The 20,434-nt window shown below is 44.5% G+C and overlaps 1 protein-coding gene across 1 annotated transcript in view; it reads right to left on the bottom strand.

Annotated features, from left to right (window-relative positions):
* Positions 1 to 19,898, bottom strand: part of MSANTD1 (Myb/SANT DNA binding domain containing 1) — a 65,401-nt gene extending 45,503 nt beyond the window's left edge. Inside the window, exon 1 of the mRNA XM_065405822.1 lies at positions 19,808 to 19,898. The gene's annotated coding sequence lies outside the window, so the exon portion shown is untranslated. The remainder of the gene's footprint in view (positions 1 to 19,807) is intronic.
* Between the last annotated feature and the right edge of the window lie 536 nt (positions 19,899 to 20,434).

Raw genomic sequence — 20,434 nt, forward strand, 5'->3', positions numbered from 1 at the left:
CCACAGGAAGATGAACTTCATGGATAAGTGAGCGAGAGAGAGCACACATGGCCAGGGGCATGAAGGGAGGTCTCGTGAGGGCAGAGAGCACAAGATTTAGGTCCTAAGAAAGGGTAGGTTTAAGAACCAGTGGGAAGCTCTTTGTCGACTTTTCAGAAATCGGGTGCTCGTAAGGTGAGTAAACATCAATTATCCATCCACCAGCAGGAGGAAGGCACTAAGAGCCGCCAGGTGGACAGAGAGAGAGCTAAGGACGAGGCCTGAGGTCTTAAGTTCTAAGAGTCAGGATGATGGGAACAGAGATGTCCTTTAGGGGGAGACAGCGGCGTTGTGCCCAGAAGTGAAGCGCTTCCATTACACTGCATAGCATGCCCATGAGGAAGCTTGTCTGCTGTGCATAAGTATGTGCCACACTGGTGTCAAACAGGCATTGTCTACGTGTGATCCCCATCCAAAAACCAGGCCATCAGTCGAAGTGGGCCTCTACTGGGATCGTCAGACTCTGCCCTGGTCCTAGGTGAGGAGATCTGGCAGATCAGGGATATGGATTGGGGGGTGGGCAGAGAGTCTGAGTAGATCTGGAACCGTCGGGGCCAGAACGGGAATACTAGGAGGACTGTGGCCCAGTCGCAGTGGATCTTGCACAGAATTTGGGGGGAGAAGAGGAATGGGGGAAAGGTGTATAGGAGACTGCCTTGCCATGGAATGAGAAGAGCATTGCCCTGGGAATCTTGGCCTCTGGCATTCCTGGAGCAGTAGAGGGGGAACTTGCAGTTTTCACAAGTGGCAAAATGGTCCTAGCGAGGGTTGCCCCAAGCATGGCAGTTGGAGTGGAGAGGAGGGTCATGGAGCTCCCACTTGTGATTGAGGTACCAGGTCTGGCTGAGTAGGTCTGCCAGGGAGGTCTGCCCCCCTGAGAGATATGCCACACGGAGTATGACATTGTGGCATAGCCACCAGTTCCAGAGGCAGATGGATTCTGTGCAAAGTGACTGGGACCTGATGCCTCCCTGTCTGTTTATGTATGCCACTGCGGTGGTATTGTCTGAGAGAAACTGAATGAGTAGGGTGTGGACAACAGGCAAGAATGCACAGCAGGCTAACCGGACTGCCTGCAGCTTTAGGATGTTTATATGCATGCATAGAATCATAGAATCATAGAATATCAGAGTTGGAAGGGACCTCAGGAGGTCATCTAGTCCAACCCCCTGCTCAAAGCAGGACCAATTCCCAACTAAATCATCCCAGCCAGGGCTTTGTCAAGCCTGACTTTAAAAACCTCTAAGGAAGGAGATTCCACCACCTCCCTAGGTAACCCATTCCAGTGCTTCACCACCCTCCTAGTGAAAAAGTTTTTCCTAATATCCAACCTAAACCTCCCCAACTGCAACTTGAGACCATTACTCCTTGTTCTGTCATCAGGTACCACTGAGAACAGTCTAGATCCATCCTCTTTGGAACCCCCTTTCAGGTAGTTGAAAGCAGCTATCAAATCCCCCCTCATTCTTCTCTTCTGCAGATTAAACAATCCCAGTTCCCTCAGCCTCTCCTCATAAGTCACGTGCTCCAGCCCCCTAATCATTTTTGTTGCCCTCCGCTGGACTCTTTCCAATTTTTCCACATCCTTCTTGTAGTGTGGGGCCCCAAACTGGACACAGTACTCCAGATGAGGCCTCACCAATGTCGAATTGAGGGGAATGATCACGTCACTCAATCTGCTGGCAATGCCCCTACTTATACAGACCAGAATGCCGTTAGCCTTCTTGGCAACAAGGGCACACTGTTGACTCATATCCAGCTTCTCGTCCACTGTAACCCCTAGGTCCTTTTCTGCAGAACTGCTTCCTAGCCATTCGGTCCCTAGTCTGTAACAGTGCATGGGATTCTTCCGTCCTAAGTGCAGGACTCCGCACTTGTCCTTGTTGAACCTCATCAGGTTTCTTTTGGCCCAATTCTCTAATTTGTCTAGGTCCCTCTGTATCCTGTCCCTACCCTCCAGCGTATCTACCATGCCTCCCAGTTTAGTGTCATCTGCAAACTTGCTGAGAGTGCAGTCCACGCCATCCTCCAGATCATTAATGAAGATATTGAACAAAACCGGCCCCAGGACCGACCCCTGGGGCACTCCATTTGAAACCGGCTGCCAACTAGACATGGAGCCGTTGATCACTACCCGTTGAGCCCGACGATCTAGCCAGCTTTCTATCCACCTTATAGTCCATTCATCCAGCCCATACTTCTTTAATTGCTGGCAAGAATACTGTGGGAGACTGCATCAAAAGCTTTGCTAAAGTCAAGGAATAACACGTCCACTGCTTTCCCCTCATCCACAGACCCAGTTATCTCGTCATAGAAGGCAATTAGGTTAGTCAGGCACGACTTGCCCTTGGTGAATCCATGCTGACTGTTCCTGATCACTTTCCTCTCCTCTAAGTGCTTCAGAATTGATTCCTTGAGGACCTGCTCCATGATTTTTCCAGGGACTGAGGTGAGGCTGACTGGCCTGTAGTTCCCCGGATCCTCCTCCTTCCCTTTTTTAAAGATGGGCACTACATTAGCCTTTTTCCAGTCATCCGGGACCTCCCCCGATCGCCATGAGTTTTCAAAGATAATGGCCAATGGCTCTGCAATCACATCCGCCAACTCCTTTAGCACCCTCGGATGCAGCGCCTTGCGATGAGTCCAATCCCCTTGTGCGGCATGGCCGTCTAGGTGGGCACTTCAACAAACAAGGGAGGCGTCCGTGGTAAAGGTGACTGTGGGGACGGGAGTGGCGAATGGAGTGCCTCGCAGCATCTTGGCAGGATTGGTCCACCAGGTGAGGGAGGTGCGGACCAGCCTCAGGACAGTCTGGGCAGTGTCCAGGTGGTTGATGTGGAGCTTGCAAACTAACAGGAACCACAGTTGTAGACAGCGCTTGTGCAGGCGGGCATGTGGCAGCGAAGCAGTGTGGTGTGGGGGTTGCGGTGTAGGGTCACTAAGAGGGCCATCAGGGCGGTGAAATAATCTGCTAAGAGGAAGGCTTGAGCTGTGCCCTGATGAAATGGATTGTCTGTGTCAGGACAAGCACAGATTTCTCCTCGTTGACAGAGATACCTACAGAGGCAACGAGTGAGTGGAGACTGAGGATGGCGGACGTTTTGGCGAGGGTTGGTGCCACCATGAGCCAGTTGTCTAAGTAAGGGAACACTGAGTACCCTAGTCATTGTAGTTGGGCTGCGACGACCACAAAGACCTTGGTGAAGACTCTTGGGGCCATGGTGATGCTGAAGGGGAGAATTCTGAACTGGTAGTGGTTGTCACCCACATAGAAGTGAAGAAACTTGCGGTAGGCCGAATGCATATCAATATAGAAATATGCATCCTTCATGTTGAGAGCGGAGAACCATGCCCCTTGGAGAAGGGAGGGGATGATTGATGTGAGCCTCACCATAAGGAACTTGGTCTTTCTGATGAAGGTGTTGAGTAGGCAGAGATTGAGGATAGGGCAGAGACTTCCTCCCTTCTTCGGGATGAGAAAGTATGGGAAATAGAAGCTCTTGCTGACAAAGAGAGTGGGCATGGGTTCAATCACACCCTTCATTAGGAGGGCATCTGCCTTGTATTATAGGAGGTTGCGATGAGAGACACACACAGGAAGCACCCACGGGGTGGGCCCAGTGGGAAGGGAAGGGAAGGAACTCAATAGAGTAGCCATGTTTTACGATCTCTAATACCCAATGATCCATGGTGAACTTGCCCCAGTGGTGGGCGAATAGGGCAAAACAACCCCCAGAGGTGGTAACAGGGGCCAGAAATGGTGACAGGGGGTTCACAGCTCTCAACAGGTGTGTCAAAACTGGGCCTTTAGTTGATGCTTTGGTATGTCAGAGAAGATAGTGGAGGCTGACGGTCATGGAGGCTGTGATCTGGGGTCCCGTTGGGCAGGCTCCTGATACCGTGTGTACATGGGCTGGTACAGTGCGTAGGGGTGCAGCCGGAAGGGTGGCTTCTGTTGCTTGCACCGGGGTGTAAATCCCGAGAGACTGGAGAGTTGCTCTCGAGTCCTTCAGGGAGTGGTGAGACTCATCTGTCTTCGCCAAGAACAACTTGTCTTTGTCAAGGGGGAAGTCCTGGATGATGGTCTGAACCTCCCTGGGGAAGCCGGAGGATTGCAGCCAGGCCTCTCATCGCATGATGACGCCAGTGGCCAGGGAGCGGGAGGATGTGTTCGCCGCATCCACCGCCGCTTGGAGACTAACCATGGCCGTCAAGTGACCTTCCTCCACCAGGGCCTGGAAATGTTGTTGTTTGTCCTGCGTAGATCCTCCAAGAATTCCACTAGCTTGGCATAGTTATTAAAATCATACTTCACTAACAGAGCCAGATAGTTGGATATGCGGAACTGCAGGGGCATGGAGGAGTAAATTTTGCATCCCAGGAGGTCTAGGTGCTTTGCCGCCCTATCCAGAGGAGTGGAGATGTGTGAGTGCTGCCTCGCCCGTTCAGTCACCATGTCCACCACCAGGGAAGCAGGGGTGGGGAAAAAGGGAAATCAGCCCCTTTGGATGGCACAAAATATCTGCATTCTACCCTCTTAGGCGTGGGGTTGCAGGATGCTGGTACATGCCAGATCACCCATGCAGGTTGAAGGATGGCGTTGTTTATGGGCAATGCAATGCAGGATGGTACGCTAGGCTGGAGGATGTCCAGCAGCTGATGGTGTTGGTCCTGGACTTCTTCCAAGGAGATGCCAAAACCCAGGGCCACCCTCTGCAGCAGCTGCTGGTATTGGCAGTGATCATCAGGAGGCGAGAGGGTTGGGGAAAATCAGTGCTTTGTCTGGAGAGGAGGAGGCCGCTGTCGGGACCACAAGGGACAGGTGTTACCGGCTCTCGCTCCATCTCTGCCTCTGGGTCCAAGCTCCATGGTTCTGGGAGAGCCATGCTGAGGTCACTCAGTTAGGGTGAACTGCAAAGAATGGGGCAGAAAATCCCCAAAGCTGGTGGATATTCCAATACTTAGATTTGCCAAACCAGCACAAAACAGCTTCTATAATACCTTACTGGTTACCCAGAAGCCAAAACACAGTTCCCTTAAAGTAACCCAGCCTTGGGCCTCCACCCAGACACCCAAGTCAAATATGATGAGGATTACTGAAAATCTTATTCACCATATAAGAAAGTTCTACCAATCCCAAAGGATTGGACACATTACCTCCCAGGTTAATGAATATTTCAGAGCTTACCCAAATACACACTTACAGCCAATTCTTATTAACTAAACTAAAATTTATTAAAAAATAAAAGAGTATTGGTGACAAGATCAATATACATACAGATATGAGTATGTCTGAGATCAGATTCATAGTAGAGATGGTGAGCTTTGTAGTTGCAAAGAGTTCTTTCAGAATTAGTCCATAGGTTATAGTTCACTGTCCATATCAAAGTGAACCAATCAGGACTGGAGATCTCAGCCTTAGGACTTAAGCTTCCCCTGCATGAAGCATCAAGCAGATCTGAGATAAAAAGAATCAGGACCAAAGGAGTTTTTATACAGTTCCAGGCCTTCTCTTGACAGGTTGGAGTCCTTAGGCGAACAATAGGCAATCATGGAGACTTCGAAGTAGACCTATTCCTAAGCATCACTGGTAATTAGCTACACAGATTAACATAAGGCAATTGCCTGTTTTTCCACCATTCGCAGGTGATTTGCTATACATTTCAAAGAGAGATGAATACAGTGATATTACTATGTTTACAGTTCATTTAAATGTTAAGATGTCCTTTTGATCTCTGAATTAGCAGAATACAGCATAGACAGGAATTGTTTGATTACTTAAAAACACAAACATCTACCAAAATGTCTCTAAGGGTTGAATTTGGGTCAATTAGCTTGCAAGCTGCTTAACCCTTTCTGGCCATGTGTCACACTTTGTATAAGATTTGTTGCAATTATATAACAGTGGTAGCAACAATGATTTGCATGGTCATACTCTAATCAGATAATGTCACAGGCCCATATGGAAGGGGTGAGGCCTGCAAAGGTGGATATGGGTAGTGGTATGGGTCCCAGGCGGCCAGTGTGCCCATGGGTCAGGTCCTGGAAATACTGCGGTCCCCAAGGATACGCATACCAATGCAACAGGGCCGGAGCGTACCCTGCCTGGTGCGGAGGTTGTGCCTGGGCGTCCGAGCTACACCTGAACACTGGGGAGAATTATGGTTCCTTGCTGAAAAGGCCTTGGAGTCCAAAGAGACCTTCGGTAGCGGCGCAGCCATCACTGCGGGTGGTCCCGCAACCATTGGGTGCGGTCTCCGACCCAGGAAGAATGGTGCATCTGCCATTGTAGAAGGCTGTGGAGCAGAGAGCAGCGGTGAGGGTGTATATGGCAGGTCGAAGTGCATTGTAGGGAGCAAGGGGAACGGACTTACAGATGTTGCAGCGCACAGCAAAATGCACGTCTCCCAGGCAGTATAAGCAACTGTGGTGCTCGTCGCTCATGGAGAACGAGCGAGGGCATGAGGCGCAGTTCTTAAACCCCGGAACACAGTGCATAGACCCTGACGAAGCTGGGGTGGGCCCCGAGCATGGCAACTAACTACACACACTGTCCACAATTAAGAAAAAAACAAACGAGCTAACTATATACAATGGACAGTTGTCCTAGTAGAAACTACGAGCATGGGGAAAAGAGGGTTCGGACTCCAACTATGTGGCGGTAAGAGGGAACTGATGGTGAGTCGCTCCGCACAGCATCTTATAACCTTGCCTGGAGGCAACATACGACGTGTGTGGGTCAACAGACACTGTTGCTGAAAACTTTCAGCTCCAGCACATGGCACGCAATTGCACCCATATTTGGAATACATATAGGGACTATCACTCAAAGAAGAACAAGTTACCCAAGTAACTTCTGTTGACTAAATGTATTACGTCCACAGATGTGCACTAGCCCCTTCTACTGCCCTGTACTTAAGAGATTTACTGGATTTGCCTAAGTTAGAGAGGAACCGAGGTAAAGTTGAATGTAAGGGGGCCTTTATGTCCTTGATTCTAGAAAGCTGGAACCGAGCAGCATGCACTCACCCACTCAACTGCTTTGAAAAGAACCCATTTCAGGTTATGTCATCACATGCCCTAGCACATAATTAGTAATCATTGAAAAATTTTCGATGAAACAGTTTTTCATCAGAAAATGCAGCTTAATTGAAATCTAAATGTTTCACAGGAATGTTTTAATTTTGACAGAACTTTTCATGGGAAAAAAGTCAAAATGAAAAACTTCAGCATTCTTGTTTCATTTTGATAATATTGAACATTTCCTTTTGACTATCATTTTGATTTAGTTTAAACTCACATACAAATATATAATAAAATGAATATTTTAATGTCTGATTTAATATTTTATAAAGATTTGACATTATCAAAACAAAACATTTTGATGGTCTGAACTGAAATATTTGGGAATTCGTGTTCCACAGGAAATTTCATGTTTATGTTTTGATTTGGATTGAAAAATGTTGGAATTTCCCACAGAATGCAAATTCAATTTTCTGACTTGCTTTATACATTAATACTCTGTGGATCTGCAGAGACAATACATTTGAAGAACAAAAGTTCCTTAATAAAGTATTTTTTTTCATGCATGGACTTACTGTTGTGGTTTGGCTAAGATAGTGTTTTAAGAAAACTCCTTGTCCACAGAAGAAAGGAAAACCATGATATAGCATGTTAGAAAACATTTAAACTAGGGCTGACAAGCGATTAAAAAAATTAATTGTGATTAATCGTGCTGTTAAACAATAATAGAATACTATTTATATAAATATTTTTGGATGTTGTCCACATTTTCAAATATATTGATTTCAATTGCAACACAGAATACAAAGTGTACAGTGCTCACTTTATAGTTATTTTTTATTTAAAATATTTGCACTGTAAAAATAAAATAGTATTTTTCAATTCACTTAATACAAGTACTGTAGTGAAATCTCTTTATCATGAAAGTTGAACTTACAAGTGTAGAATTATGTACAAAAAATAACTGCATTCAAAATAAAACAATGTAAAACGTTAGAGCCTACAAGTCCACTCAGTCCTACTTGTTCAGCCAATTTCTCAAACAAGTTTGTTTACATTTGCAGGAGATAATGCTGCCAGCTTCTTGTTTACCACGTCACCTAAAAGTGAGAACAGGCATTTGCATGGCACTGTTGTAGCCGGCATTGCAAGATATTTACATGCCAGATGCGTTAAAGATTCATAAGTTCCTTCATGCTTCAACCACCATTCCAGAGGACATGCGTCCATGCTGATGATGGGTTCTGCTCAATAACGATCCAAAGCAGTGCAGACCAAAGCATGTTCATTTTCATCATCTGAGTCAGATGCCACCAGCAGAGGTTGATTTTCTTTTTTGTGGTTCGGTTTCTGTTTCTGCATTGGAGTATTGCTCTTTTAAGACATACTCCACACCCCATCCCTATCAGATTTTGGAAGGCACTTCAGATTCTTAAATCTTGGGTCAAGTGCTGTAGCTATCTTTAGAAATTTCACATTGGTACCTTCTTTGTGTTTTGTCAAATCTGCAGTGAGTGTGTTCTTAAAACGAACTACATGCTGGGTCATCATCTGAGACTGCTATCACATGAAATTTATGGCAGAATGTGGGTAAAACACAGAGCAGGAGACATACAATTCTCCCCCAATGAGTTCAGTCACAAATTTTATTAATGCATTATTTTTTAATGAGCATCATCAGCTTGGAAGCATGTCCTCTGAAATGGTGGCTAAAGCATGAAGGGGCATACAAATGTTTAGCAGATCTGGCATGTAAATACCTTGCAATGCTGGCTACAAAAGTGCCATGCAAATGCCTGTTCTCACTTTCAGGTGACATTGTAAATAAGAAGCTGGCAGCATCACACCCCACAAATGTAAACAAACTTGCTTGTCTTAGCGATTGGCTGAACAAGAAGTAGGACTGAGTGGACTTGTAGGCTCTAAAGTTTTACATTGCTTCGTTTTTGAGTGCAGTTGTGTAACAAAAAGAAATCTACATTTGTAAGTTGCACTTTCACAATAAACAGATTGCTCTATGGTACTTGTATGAGGTGAATTGAAAAATATTTCCTTTATCATTTTTACAGTGCAAATATTTGTAATAAAATAATATAAAGTGAGTACTGTACATTTTGTATTCTGTGTTGTAATTGAAATCAATATATTTGAAAATGTAGAAAAACATCCAAAATATTTAATAAATTTCAGTTGGTATTCTATTGTTTAACAGTGCAATTAAAACTAATTTTTTTAATCATGATTTTTTTTTGAGTTAATCACATGAATTAACTGTGGTTAATCGACACCCCTAATTTAAACATATTGTGGATAGCATGATTCAAAGCTGCATTGTGGACATGGTTTGAAATGAATTCAAACACTGAACTTTGTATATAATTTTGTTTGTAAGAGACGCACTGGTATTTGTTTTGACTTGTAAAGTCATTTTTCTCAGGGGCAACAGTCAGCTGATAGGACTTATGTACTTTGTGGTCTATGATTAAAGGCTCTGAACTAAGTGAACTTTTGAACTTCACTTTCAATAGCTATGCTGGAAGACAATATTTTTTATAAAAGTATTTCCTTTGATAGATATGAGACTGCAGTCAGATTTTCAAGTAAATCCCAGAGCATCCCATAACTTCTATTTTTTCCTTACTTCTTAGAAAAGTGAGTTTAGCCCAAGTCTGTCTTTGACATCTCAGAGCTAGTCTACACTACAAAGGCATTGCTGATACAGCTATATTGGTATAGATATATTGGCATAGCTCCCTAGTGGAGATGCAGTTTATACCAGCAAAAGGAGTTATTTTGCTGATACAGTTAAATCATCTCCTTTGATGGCATAAGCTATACTGTCAAAAGACTCTTAACTGCATCTACACAGGAGTTGCTGGCACATTGGTCAGAGGCAAAGGCTGCGCTAACAGCATAGGGCCAGTAGAGTGAGTTCAGCCTAGGGGCTGTCAATCAAGATGCCCGCTGAGTGACCTTTGCGGATCTTTACATGTGCAGAAATGACTCCTGGCCTGAGGAGAGCAGGTCTCCAGCTCCTGTTGTGATTGTGACTCAGGTGAAGGTTACTAGTCCTACTCTGCCTAGCACCAGTTTCTCTCTTTACCCAGCAGCAGTTTCTGATTTGGTAAAGTTAGAAGAAGGGGGTTACTCACCTTGTGCAGTAACTGTGGCCCTTCGAGATGTGGCCACCTATGGGTGCTCCACTGTAGGTATATCCATGTCTCTGCATCTCAGATTGGAGATTTTAAGTAGCAGTGTCCATTCGACCCGCACATGCGCTCTCCCTGTCTCATGCTCTGCCTTCAGGCTATCTAGCACTGTGCAGATCAACTGCCCTCAGTTCCTTCTCTATCTCAGAGCCCATTGTTAAGAATGCCGAAGTAGAGGGGAGAAGGGTAGGTAGTGGAGCACCCATAGGGACACACATCTCAAAGAACCAGTTACTGCACAAGGTGAGTAACTATTTCTTCTTCTTTGAGTAGTGTCCCTAAGAGTGCTCCACTGTAGGCGACTCTACAGTGGTACCCCTGAGAGAAGGGTGGGGCTTCGGAGTAGAGTCTAATATTGATGATAATATGGTGGAGATAAACATGGCATCAGATGCTGAGACATGGGTGATTGTATAATGGTCAACAAAAAGTATGAGCAGATGCCCAAGTTGCTGCTCTGCCTATGTCTGTGATGGGAATGTTTTTGACGAAGGCTACAGAAGTGGAAACAGATCTCGTGGAATGAGTTCAAACTCTAGATGTAGTTGGAGATTGCAGGTATGATAGCAATAGGTAATGCAGTTCGATAGCCATCTAGAGAGTCTCTGTATAGAGATTGAGGACCCTTTAAATCTCTCTGCAATAAAAAGGAATAGTCTAGGAGATTTTCTGATTTAGTTCTAGCCAAATAGAATGCCAGTGTGCTCTCTGGACATCAAGTATGTGTAATAATACTGCCTCTCTCTTGTCCCAGAGTAGCTTGGGGAAGAAGGTTGGGAGGGGTATAAGTTGGTTTATGCAGAAGGCAGAAGATATTTTGGGGAGGAACTTGGGGTGTGGTCTCAGTGTAACCTTATCTCTGAAAAAATTTGTAAATACTGAGTGTATCGATAAAGTCTGCTGAGAGGAACTCTTCAGTGCTGAGGGAGTCCACAGTACCTGCATTCTACTGTGGTCCAATGATTGGACAGATGATGGTACTCTAGTCTTTTGTGTGGTGAAAGTGCGTGGTACCGAGGCTCTCCTTGTCTACAGCAGTACTGTTTTAGAGGAGTTAGTGCGATCTCTATCGCTCCTTTCCTCTGATGGTACCAATGACCCTGAGCCTGTGCCCTTCAGGTCTTTAGGTACTGGTGGTACCAGTACCTGAGAAGCCTGAAGCCTCATGGGCACCCTGTTGCAATTTGGTCGGTACCGAGGTGGATGATGTTGCCGGGGATCTTTTTTTCCCCGCTCAGTTCTTGAATTTGGGGACTTGTAGCCCCCTTTTTTGAAGTTTTCAGAGAGGAATCACAATGTTTCCTCTTTGAATCCACCTGAGTATGACGTCCCAAGGACGTTGACAGTCATGTTGGGGACTGTTGCTCCAGGGGGTCCCAGGTCCAGAGTCGGAGGCTGGTCTAACTGAACTTTCTAATACGAGGAGTCTGAACTTCAGTTCACGTTTTTTTCTTGTCTTTGATTTTAATTTCAGGCAGAAAGTACACTTCTGTGGTATGTGTGAGTCTCCTAGGCAATGAATGAAGTATGAATGGCTGTCGCTGACTGGAATAGCTTCTCTGCAGCAGAGACAGCATTTAAACACAGCAGAGCCGGGCATGCCCCTTTTCAGGTTTTGTTTCCCCAAGGGAGAAGAGATAGCGAAAATCAACCAAGGACAGAAAGATAACTGTTTTTGAAACATAGCCTCCCCCTTCTTTGTTCCAAGAAGAAAAGAAAAGGAAAGGGGATAGTATTAATCTAACTAATGGAAACTACTAGCTACCCTATCAACTAGAAATGAAGTTATAAATAAATCATTCCTCAGATTCTGCTATGCGCTCTTTTTTAGGCCAAAAGCAGTTGAGAAGGAACTGACGGTGGTTTGCCCACACAACGCTAGATAACCTCGAGGTAGAGCACAAGACAGGGAGAGCACATGTGCAGGCCAAATGCACATTGCTACCTAAAATCTCCAATCTGAGGCAGAGAGATACAGATACAGCTACAGTGGAGCACCCATAGGGACACTTCTCAAATCAGTGTTGCCAACTCACAATTTTAATGCAAGTGTAAGCAGAGTCTGAATGAGCTCTCCCCTGACATCTAGTGATGAGCTGTGGAAGAGGGCCTCAGGACCTGATCTCGTTTGCATGGGCACACCCACCCTGCCTAGGTGCTCAGCATGATGGGATTGCTTGCCCAAATAATCACTTTTGGCTGGTGTTGGATCCCCAGTCTCCTTGTTATTGGGGCAGGAATAATAAAGGGCTGTTATCCTTGTTGTGTGAATCGAGGGCAGCAGAACTGTACCTGGCATACCCCCATGGAGAGACTCACACTCAACTAAACAGCACTCGCTAGACAGGGGACATGGATTCCAAAGCCCAGTGACTTGAGGGTGGGGACGGTACTTGTACCTGCTGGTGTGGGCCCTGCTTGTACACACTATTTGACCCTTCTTCTCTCCACTGTGTAATAAAAGAGCTAGTTTAGACTCAATTGAGAGTCTTGTTACACACTGCAAAGCTGAAATCACTGATACCCAGGTCTAAGTATTAGACCTGCTTTGAGGCAGTCTCTCTGATGCATGAGACTGCCCAGGGTGCACCAGCAGTGAGGATCCCCACTAACAGCTGAAATCACTGAGAGCTGTGTTAAGTGGTAGGCCCTGAAGACATCTTGGTGATTGGGTGGCTGGTGGAGAGAATTGGAGCACAGCCCAGTGGAGAGGCGCAGTGAGCAGCCAGCAGGGCGGCTGGTGGAGAGGGCCAGAGCAGAGCCCCACAGAGAGGCACGGCTGGCAGAGAGGAGTGGCGAGCGAGTGCCTGGGCAGCGGCTCCACCCAGAGTGGGAGGTGAACTCTGCAGATGCACCTCTGAACTCTGGGTCTGCACTGACCAAGGGCAGCAACTGTGAGAGGGGCGCAGAGAAGGGACAGGCACGATAAAGGGACTTTTGGGTTGCTGGACTTAAGAACCTGAGGGGAAAAGGACACTGCCCAACATACTTGGAGGTGGGTCTTTTGCTCATGATTTATGTTTATGAACCCTGTTTGCAGTGTTTTGCCAAATTAATGCCAGGTTACTTCTCTCCTTTTATTGTATTGCTACACTCAGACTCTGTGCTTGAGTGAGGGGAAGTATTGCCTCTTAGAGGCGCCTAGGGGGTGGTGTGTAATCATCCCAGGGCACTGGGTTGGGGGTCGAGACATTTTTGCATTGTATTGTTGAAAAGGAACCCCTAGATACTGAACCCGGCCCTTGTTGCTGCCAACTCTGGCAGAAGGGTTACACAAGTCTTGCAATATTTGGCGTTTTTCTTAAAACCCTGGCCCTCATGATTGCACAGACAAGCTTAGAAACATGAACAAAGTGCATCCTGAAGGCTCAGAAACCAGAAGACAAATAAAAAGTACCCAACATTTATTATTGGCTTAAACATCATGAGGTTTGGGGAAGGGGGTCTCATTCACGATTTTTTAATGCTTGAAGTTGGCAATACTGCAGATATCACAGTGGAGTTATTGAAGAAGTAACACGTTAAGAGTGGCAGCAAAGCCTCTTGAATGGAAGGGAGAGTTCTGAAGGCTTCAGAATACAATGCACTCACAAGAGGGTGGATATGGAATCAGGTGAGATATGGAGGAAGAGCTCACTTAACAGTTAGGGGCTGCTAGAAGGGACACTTACACTAGAGCCAAAGGAGGGCATAGCCAGCAGGAGGAATTAGCACTAAGGATTTATCTATTTATGCACTTTAGGTATTTTTGCACTGGTGTAGTTACATCGGAGCAAACTCCCAGCACAGATGATCTGCAAAAGTTAAAACAAATCTTGAACCGAGGAGATTTACTTTGATTTCAAACAGTATGTATGTTCTGCCCCTTCCCCCATCCTCTGGGTAAAAACCGGGTAAGTCGCATTTGTACAGCACATCTTCACTGTGAATTTGCATTAGTGTTGCAACTGTAAAAAAAACATCAGGGTAACTTAGGTAATTTAAATAAAGTCTAGCTCAAGAAATTGGTGCTTCTCACTGCAATTAGTCACTTCACTCAGTTAAGCTCCTTCAACACAATGCACATGCACACCAGTGTAGCACTCCTAAGGGAATGTCAGAATTAGATTTATTTGTGCCTTTTCCCTTTAAGGATTGAAGGTCTGCTGAGGAAGTCAAAGGGGTTGCAGCAACAGAATTGTGTGACACTAAAAGGACTGAGTAGCAATGGGGCTTGTGCAAGCCATATTTGTTTCTTTTTTGATATACTAAGTCTAATAAAACTCCAGTTTTAAAACTGTTCCTCATCTGGGAGTGTAATTCCAGCAGGACAGGATAGGCAGAAAAGGGACACACAGTGGGAGTACTCTTTACAGTAGTTTTGTCCATTAACAACGCACCCAGATGACTAATTATATATGAACCTCTGCGTTCAATCAGATATTTTAAAACAAATAAGAGAACACATTACTGAGTAATATTGATGTAGGGTCCAATTGTGAACCCCTCACACTCTGACTTCAGTGAGACTATATGCGCACTCATAAGTGGGCCAGATCCTTAGCCAGTGTAGATACGAGTCCTACTGAGTCCTACAATGTTCTGAATGCCCTTCCAAGACCTGTTTTCTGGTCTGACCACATGTTTGGCTCTCTACTTCCCAGGTTGACCTTTGTTCCTCTCATTGTCTAAGGCCTTGGCTACACTCGCAGATTCACAGCGCTGCCGCGGCAGCGCTGTGAAGCGCGAGTGTAGTCGCGCCGCCAGCGCTGCGAGAGAGCTCTCGCAGCGCTGCAAGTACTCCACCTCTCCGAGGGGAATAGCTTGCAGCGCTGCGAGGGAGCGTGCAGCGCTGCAGGCGCTGATTACACTGGCGCTTTACAGCGCTGCACTCGCTGCGCTCAGGGGGGGGTGTTTTTTCACACCCCTGAGCGCAGCAAGTGCAGCGCTGTGAATTGCCAGTGTAGCCAAGGCCTAGGAGTTTCTGCCACAATAATTGCCTTACTTGCAACTCTATGTAATTAGGCTGTGACAACAGTAGTTTTGTCTGCCATATTTGGGCGTCCAACATGACTCCATCCTCATGTGGTGTTAAACTTAAGTAATAGAATCACAGAATCATAGAACTGGAAGGGACCTCGAGAGGTCATCTAGTCAAGTCCCCTGCACTCAAGGCAGGACTAAGTATTATCTAAACCATCCCTGACAGGCATTTGTCTAACCTGCTCTTAAAAATCTCCAATGATGGAGATTCCACAACCTCCCTAGACAATTTATTCCAGTGCTTAACCACCCTGACAGTTAGGACATTTTTCCTAATGTCCAACCTGAACCTCCCTTGCTGCAATTTAAGCCCATTGCTTCTTGTCCTATCCTCAGAGGTTAAGAACTACAATTTTTCTCCCTCCTCTTTGTAACAACCTTTTATGTACTTGAAACTTATGTCCCCTCTCAGTCCTCTCTTTTCTGGACTCAACAAACCCAATTTTTTCAATCTTCCCTCATAGGTCATGTTTTCTAGACCTTTAATCATTTTTGTTGCTCTTCTCTGGACTTTCTCCAATTTGTCCACATCTTTCCTGAAATGTGGCACCCAGAACTGGACACAATACTCCAGTTGAGGCCTAATCAGCACGGAGTAGAGCAGAAGAATTACTTCTCGTGTCTTGCGTAGAACACTCCTGCTAATACATCCCAGAATTATGTTCACTTTCTTTTGCAACAGTATTACACCGTTGACTCATATTTAGCTTATGGTCCACTATGACCCCCAGACCTCTTTCCGCAGTACTCTGCAGTACTCCAGCAGATGTCCTGCTGTTGTGGACAGGACAAATTCAACTTCTATTTTAACTTAGTTTATTCAACCTTCATTGTGAAATTTGAGCTGTGAGACAACAGTTGTAAAATACAACTTAAAAATATAGTGTAGACACAGCCGTAGAGACCCAGAAATTTTAATGACTCACTGTGGCCTGTGAGTCGCATCTTTTGCCTGTTGTTCTTTGGTATCTGCGCAGCTGGCTTGCTAGTCATTAAGTTAAGTAACTGACTCTCACAGTAAATCACCCTCATTTTCATTGTTAAGGCCCTGCCTGTTACCAGGTTTCCTCCCTAACATGGGTAACTTGGCATCTCTAAGCATAGTTAATTTGCAACATAGATTTGAGGAGATTTAGTTTGACTATTAGGAAAAACTTTCTAACAATAAGGATTGTTAAGCACTGGAACATGTTATCTAGGGAGGTTGTGGAATCCCTGCTCACTGGAGGTTTTTAAGAACAGGTTAGATAAACACCTACCAGGGATGGTGTAGTCGGGGTCGGCAACCTTTCAGAAGTGGTGTGCCGAGTCTTCATTTATTCACTCCAATTTAAGGTTTCACATGCCAGTAAAACATTTTAACGTTTTTAGAAGGTCTCTTTCTATAGGTCTGTAATATATAAATACACTATTGTTGTATGTAAAGTAAATAAGGTTTTTAAAATGTTTAAGAAGCTTCATTTAAAATTAAATTAAAATGCAGAGCCGCCCCGGACTGGTGGCCAGGATCCGGGCAGTGAGAGTGCCACTGAAAATCAGCTCGCGTGCCGGCTTCGGCACCCGTGCCATAGGTTGCCTACCCCTGGTGTAGGTATACTTAATCCTGCTCAGCACAGAGGGGATGGACTAGATGGCCTCTGAAGGTCCCTTCCATCCCTACATTTCTATGATTGCAAGATAAAGTAAGCAAATATTGTGGTAGTTTATAGAGGATACCTTGGTAAAGTCCCTGCACACCTACACACCAAGTAAGTTCATTAAGGGACAAACCACTGGTATACATGATCTCCTGGTAGAGTTAAAAATCCTCCCCAGAGGCCTTTTCACCACTGAGGAAATTAACATCAGTTGTTTCCTATAGCATGATTGTAACATGCTCTGTCTAAACACAAAACTCTCTCAGTTATGTTTCATTCATGCTGACTTGTGCTTGGCAGACTAGACTTTACCATGAGTTAACCTTGATTGAAGCTGAGTCAATTGAGGCTTAATCATTATGTGTTGTAGCGAAAGCGGAATGTCACTGACAACAAACAAAGCAATTAGTCCTCCAAGGGTTGTTGCACAGTTCACTACCCTTTGCAAAATTGGCCTATGTAACATCCACTGCCTAGGGGTGTCTGCTGAAAGCGATCTTACCAGTACAAAGTCACCTGCAAGCAGACATGTGGATTCCTGCTGCAAGCTGCTTCCATGGAAACCTACTTCTCTTGGCAATCAATCTGCAATCCAGTTCCTGATCTATGAACTGTACTATGCCTTGTAAGGGATCAGATGGATAAACTCCCAGATAGCCATCGGCCAACGTCCAGGTACTCACTGCTTTATAGACAAAGGCAGTACTGTGGGACCTTGGGCAGCCATGAAAGAAACCAGAAAGTATATGAAGATGGCATTTCTGTATTTTGCAGTGCTGAGAAGTCACTGAATTAGAGATGAGTACCATGAACAAGTATAAGGTCTGAAGGAGATTACCAGAAGATCAAAAACAATGAGCCTAGGAAAAGCTGCCTATTCTACATTGAGAGATAAGGTGGATGAGGTCATATCTTTTATTGAACCAACTTCTGTTGGTCTCTCTCTTACCTACAGAAGTTGATCCAGTAAAGATACTGCCTCACCCACCTTGTCTCTAATATCCTGGGACTGACACGGCTACAACACCACCGCATAGTCTACATTGAGACTGACAGGGCTGTGGGACCTTGCAAGTTGAGTGAATCAGATATATTTAAGCCAAGTGTCTGGTTCAGAACCGAAAAAATATACACTTTCAAGTCCCTCTTGAAAGTTCACCTCTGCTGTGATGACACAGGGAAACCTGAGGACTGACCATGACAATTTTAAGGAGAAATTGGGGAGTATTTAATAAGTCCTGTTTACGTTAAATATTTTGTTAACATAATTGTGTTCTTCCCTTTGTCCATCCTTTTTGTCTGTCTTAAGATTGGGAGTTCCTCAGGGCAAGGATCATGTCTACTTTTCTATTTGTAAAGTGCCTAGCAAGTTGTGGTTATTACCAGAAATAATCAGCATTAATAATTTTTTTTACTTACTGTCATTTTTAAGGTAACTTGGGCCAACTATTTCACTATTGTAGGTGCCTCTCATAATATTTAACAGGCCAATATTCAGAAAAAACAAGATCAGCGTCACTTTTAAAGATTATGACTATTATTATTTAATAATTAGATTGCAGTAACACCCAGGAATGCAATTGCAGTAGCACGCAGAGATATTAAACACATATTAAGACATTGGGTAAAACTTTCAAAAGCGCCCGCCTACATGAATTCAGAGCCTAAATCCCATTTTCAAAAATCTAAGTCTCATTGAAAGTCAGTGGGCTCCTGAATGCCTATGTCACTTTTGAAAAAGGGACTCATTTAACACCAATATAACTTGGGCACTTTTGAAAATTGTACCCACTGTCCATGCCTTGAAGCTCACAATTTAAAGAGACAAACAAACATATAAAGGGTGTGGGAGTGGAGAGATGGGATATGATCAAGTTTTATATACATTTAAATTTTGTATTAATAATTAATCAGTTGTCTTCATCTACCCCTCTACCTATCCATCATTAAATAGCTGATTTCTAACAGGCATCATGGCAGTGTGAGTCATGAGTAGGAATTTAAAGGAAGAATGTGGCCTTATACAGCTGGGAAGCAATATCGTGCCATCTTCTCACCCCAAAAAGCTCCAGGGTGCATGGCTTGCTCCACAGATTCTAGACATTCTATTAGAACAATCCTGGGACAAATCATCTAAGATGCTGCTGAAATCAAAATATCTTTGGATGCCAAATGGGACAAACTAACTTCTCATGTTAATAGTTTCTATTTACAACTGCACATAGAAAATCTGTTTGTTTTCTTTAAAAGAACATCCTTTCCAGAAAACTCTGGTGGGAAGAGGAGAGGACAAAGAGTTGTATTTTGCCTGAGGGGAGAGCAGAAGTGATATCCTTGGCCCAAAAAAAAGAAGGGGGCTGCAGAGAGGCCAACCATCTGAGCACAGGAAAAGATGCTGGAATCTCAGGACCATAAGGAAATTTAAAATCAACAATTTTTCAAAACTATAAGCCTTGAGGAGTTATAGCTCACTTGTCTGAGAGTAACTAGTAGTATAGTCACTCAACAGCCTCTGAGACAGCACAGTGGGAGAAAGAGAGCAAGTTGTCTGGGAGAAATCCAACACTAAGACGTTATGTGAACCCAAATCAAATTCATTTGAACACATGATGTGTTCAATTATGTTTTTCCATATACACAGAGCAAAACAATCTAGATTACTCTGTAGGAAAGAGTGAAAACAGTGATTTAACTAACATCCTTCATCTGAACTGAAAACAAAATGGCAGCTGTTTATATACATTTGAATGACTGCAGTACACACTTCATTTTATACTGTTCCACTGTATTCAAACATTCAGGACACAGAGTGACCTCTCTTTTCGGATACATGTCTACAACTGTTTAGATTCTTTTGTAAAAGAAAACATTTTATACCTGGTGTCCTGGAAGCAGAGGATCCCCCATGGGCCAGGAAATCAATGCAGGAATCCTCACAGCAGACCACAGAGCTGGAGCAGAATTTAGCATCTGGGTGAGAACAACAGAGTTTGACAGGATAAATCAACATGTGGAGAGGAGAAAGAGGAAACAGTTCAAAACAATTGAGGGGAGAGGGAAAGAGGCCAAACGGAAGTTATCTTTTAAAGGTTTGGCTGAGGTGGGCTTAATTACATTTAGTGTGCAAATAATTTAGCAACAGAGGGTCCTGTGGCACCCTAATAATTTAGCTTTTAGAATAATGTGGACAAATACACTCCCTATGATGTAAGAAGGTCGCTCTGTAAATGCCAAGCTCAGCTGCCTAAACCTCCTACAGTCCTCCTCCCCGACACCAAAACAAGTGACAAATGCCCTGATTCAGCTGCCTTACCACCTCCTGCTACAGGTACCTCCTTTAAAAATGCCCCAATTCATCCAACTCCCCTACTAGTCTCTTCCTCACATACATACCTCATCCTCATTTCTGAGCTGCCATGCTCTCCCATTAATAAATAAAATAAACAACAACACTTAACACTTCATTTGCTGCTCTTCAGAGAATCATAAATCATTGTGCAATGG

Source organism: Emys orbicularis, chromosome 5, assembly GCF_028017835.1.
Source record: "Emys orbicularis isolate rEmyOrb1 chromosome 5, rEmyOrb1.hap1, whole genome shotgun sequence".
NCBI lineage: Eukaryota > Metazoa > Chordata > Testudines > Emydidae > Emys > Emys orbicularis.